This window comes from Diospyros lotus, chromosome 9 (assembly GCF_014633365.1).
Source record: "Diospyros lotus cultivar Yz01 chromosome 9, ASM1463336v1, whole genome shotgun sequence".
Lineage (NCBI taxonomy): Eukaryota > Viridiplantae > Streptophyta > Magnoliopsida > Ericales > Ebenaceae > Diospyros > Diospyros lotus.
In genome coordinates, this window is record NC_068346.1 from 10279871 (window position 1) to 10284554 (window position 4684).

The window sequence follows — 4684 nt, forward strand, 5'->3', positions numbered from 1 at the left end:
TATATATACAATAAACGACAACAATAAGATTCATAAGAATGACGGAATCAATAGATGATGAGGTATTAATAGAAAACTCACTTATCATAAAACAGGTAATAAAGAGTGAAACGATATGTTTTACTCACCATCACTTAACTTCTCCATAACACATTATACCCCATCATAAGCCCATACTAATTTATACCTTATTATACAACATCACACAATAATGCCATGTAATATCTCATTCTATTCCCGTGGCAAGACTCATAATACCATGCCACTCATGCACATGTTCAATTCTTCACATACGGTCCTTGGGGCTCGTTCATAACACATCGGCACCAAAGGCCTCAAAGTACATATATATACATATCTGCCAATAATCTTTTCACTGAGGATTGAGTCCACTTACCAAGCTTATAGTTGTAGCTCTCTGGTGTCAAGTGCTCATCCATCAATCACTGGATATCCTTTTCCCCCACGTAGATTTAATCGCAGTGCAAAATAATAGGTACGCAAAATGTATACATATATTATGCATGCATAGACTAATATTTGCTTATGCATGACCACATGTTATTCAATACCATGCATATGTTTAACACATGCATTCACCACCATACTTCTTAAACATTTCCAAACCCGTGCCCACACATGGCAATTTCCATGTATAATAATTTCCCCTCATCATGTATCAATTCATATCAATATTATGCTCATGTCCCAATGCATAAATGATGTATAATATTTTATCAATTTTCTTCTATAACCATGTTTTTACCCATCAAAATGTCCAACCATTATTAAGGCTAACCCATGTACTACACCCTAACTATTAATGACAACTAGGACCATACAGAAGTTGAACAAAAATAATTAGTCGACAATCGGGGAGAAACCAAAAGTACACGCAAAATAGCACCAACATCTTGCATAACACTAGACCTTAATCAAGAAATGCATCATTCCTTAAGAAATATAGGATGAATCAAAACCCTATTGAAGCTTTTAAATAAAATACATCAAGTATTTAAGAAAATCAACAAGGTTAAACATCATCTCAATCATAGGAAGAATAGCCAAAACAAAAAGGATTAATTTGGTAAAATTTCATAAAATTTCCAGATTTCGAATTATAACTTCAAACTCCTATTTCAAGCTCGTATCTTAGCCGAATGTTATGAATAATATACTTAAATTGAAATCCCAAATCTCTAGCTTTTGAAACAAAAAATAGATTCAAAATCATAAATATCCACAAGAAGTTATTATCCAAAAATTGAAGCATGGCAGATTACTCAGACAGTAAAATTTTTAGATTTTTTGAAAAGATTAACAGGGTTGTTATGGGCTCAGAACATAACCAAATCATGCAAGTAATATGTCAAAATGAAGCTTAGGATGTATAGTTTATGGAACAAAAGACGGATCTCAAATTAGATATAACCACACAAAGTTATACCCAAAAAACCGAAACATGGTCAGATTACATATGGAAATAGTAAGTTCCAAATTTTAAACAGAGATTGACAGGGCAATTACAAGCTCAAAAATTAACCAAATAAGTCATCTGATATATCAAAATGAATCCCATGAAGCTAGTTCATATAGCAACAAACAGATTTCAATTTGGATATGAATACAAAAAGTTATAGGCTAAAAACTAGAGCAATAACAGATTACAGAAAAATAAAAATTCTAGATTCGAGTAGGTATTTTACAGGGCACTTACTGGCTCAATACTTGACCAAATAATTCAAGTAATATATAAAAATGAATCTTAAGAAGTCTAGTTACAACGCAATAAACATATCTCAATTTGGATATAAACATAAAAAGTTATAGACCAAAACCAAGGCAATGACAAATTACACGGAAATAGAAATTTTACATTCGAATAGGTATTTCATAGGGCACTTACAGGCTCAATACTTAGCCAAGTAATTCAAATAATATATAAAAAATAATACTTAAGAAATATAGTTTATAACGCAATAAACGAATCTCAATTTGGATATAAACATAGAAAGTTATAGGCCAAAATTGGAGCAATGACATATTACACGGAAACAAAAATTCTAGATTCGAGCAGATATTTCACAGGACATTTATAGGCTCAATACTTGGCCAAATAATCCAAATAATATACCAAAATGAATCTTAAGAAGTCTAGTTTACAACACAACAAATGAATTTTTATTTGGATATAAACACAATAAGTTATAGCTCAAAACGTACAACATGTGCAATTTGCCCAAAAATTTAATAACTCTGAAATGAATGGCATAAAAGGAATGGAACTTGCCTAGATAGATGATGAAATTTGGAGGAGAAGCAACCTGATAAATGCTAAAATTTTACTCTCCTTGGGCTCCAACTAGAGAAGAAGAAGAAGTAGTAGAAGAAGAAAGGAAGAAGAAGTAGAAGAAGAAAAAGGAAAAATCAATCGGGAGAGAGTGAAATGAGGGGACAAGGGAACAAATGAGGAGTAAAGTGAGGAGGGATTTGGGGAATGGCTGCCACCCCACCCCCCACTTATGCTCTCCCAAATTTGCCCCTCCCACTTGCACACACTTGCATATATATAACCATGCCTCATTTTGTCATTTTACTTTTTTTTTCTTTTCTCTTTTTTGTTTTATCCACTTTACAACTATTATCATATATATGTATATATACATTTATATACACGTAATCTCACTTTTAAAATTTTAATTTCTCATTCTTTTTTATTATTTATTTATTTTATTTTTTTCACATAAAATATTGCTAACACTTTCCTCAAGTAATAGCACATTTTTCACACATAAATTAACAACAAAATATTTTTAGACCCGATAATGGGTCGTTACATATATTGTAAGTTCACTTCCTTTTGTGAAAATATATCTTTAATAAAATTATATTTGGTATCAATGTGTTTTGTGTTTGAATGATATTTGGGATCTTTTATGAATGTTATCATAGCTTGATTGTCGCAATCCATTATTACAAAGTTTGATGCATCATTTATAACACCCAAGAGATTCAAAAATATTTTTAGCTAAATAGTTTCTTATACTATAGCTAATAATGTTACGGACTTTGCTTCCATAATAAACAATACTATACAAGTTTGTTTCTTGCTACTCTATGAGATAGTTTCATTTCCAAATAAGAAAGGATATATAGGGATAGATTTCCTTTCATCTAAATCTTCTCCCCAATTTGCATCAATATGTGACCCTCAAGATAGATATTTTCCTTGAAAGAAAAGGAATAGTCCATTATACCATTTAGGTAGCTCATTATCCTTTACAATCTTTCCATTGGCTTACATTGTATTGATATCAATTCACTATCGTAACTGCAAAAATATAATCTGTCTTGTGCACATAATAATATACGTAAGATTGTCCATGACATTGGAAAAAGGAATTCTTGCTATTTGTTCCTTTTCTTGTGGAGTTTTAGGGTACAATCTTAGACTAAAGCCTTTATCTTTTGTAATTAGAGTATCTATACGCTTATAATTTTGCATATGGAATCGTTCAAGTATCTTTTTAATACATGGCTCTTGGGAAAGAGCTAGCAACTTCTTTGAATGATCTCTTTTTATTTTAATATCAAATATGTATGCTGCTTCTCCTATGTCCTTCATCTCGAAATTAAAGGGCAACGATTCTTTTATATACTTAATAGATACTTCTTATCATTCCCAACCAAGAGTATGTTATATACATAAAGTGATAGGGTCACAAACTTATCATCGATCTTTTGATATAATAAAAAGATCATATGAAACAATGGCTTGATGAAATCTCCTAAGTACCACTGTTAGGAAGATTGTTTTAAAACATAAATAGATCTCATGAGTCTACACACTTGGTGTTTTAACCCTTTTTTTATGAAACTTATAGGTTGTTCCATATAAATTTTTTCTTCTAGTTTACTATTTAGAAATGCTATTTTTACATCCATTTAATATAATTCTAAATCTAAACTTTACATAATTGCTAGGATAAGGCATATAGAGGTAAATATTAAAATAGGTGAAAATGTTTCTTCATAATCAATCTCTTCCTGTTGAGGGTATCCCTTGCCTACAAGGTGTGCCTTGGACCTCTCAATGGTTCCGTAGCTTTGCACTTGATTTTGAAAACCTATTTATTCCCAATAGCTCTATGTTTTTTTCTAGAAGATCAACAAATTTCTAAACTTTATTTGATCTCATAGAGTTCATTTTTTCTTCCATTGCTTTTTTTTTTCATTTCTCCTTATCAGGACTAGAAAGAGTCTCTTGTACTGTATTAGGCTCTTTCTCATCTTGCTAAATGATTAAAAAAGTTTCTCCTTAAACCACAAAATGACATCAAGGTATAATTTCACAATTGCTTATTCTAATTTGAGGTTCTTGTGAAATGGATTCATAAACTCTCTCTTCGCTCCTACTTGGATTAAATTCCCTAGGTACATCTTCAGATATATGTACTAGACAATTTTGGATAATGAAATTGTCATGACCCTCTATTTCATAAAATGACAAATTTTGATTTATCTCTCATTTGGTAGGAAAATAATTTTTCATGAAAATTGCATACCAATATTCAAACTCAATAACACTCTCACTAGACTAATCACCAATGAACACATATCATTTTGAGTGTTCTGAGTATCTTGTAAATATACTATTTTTTCTACCTCTTGGACCAAATCCATG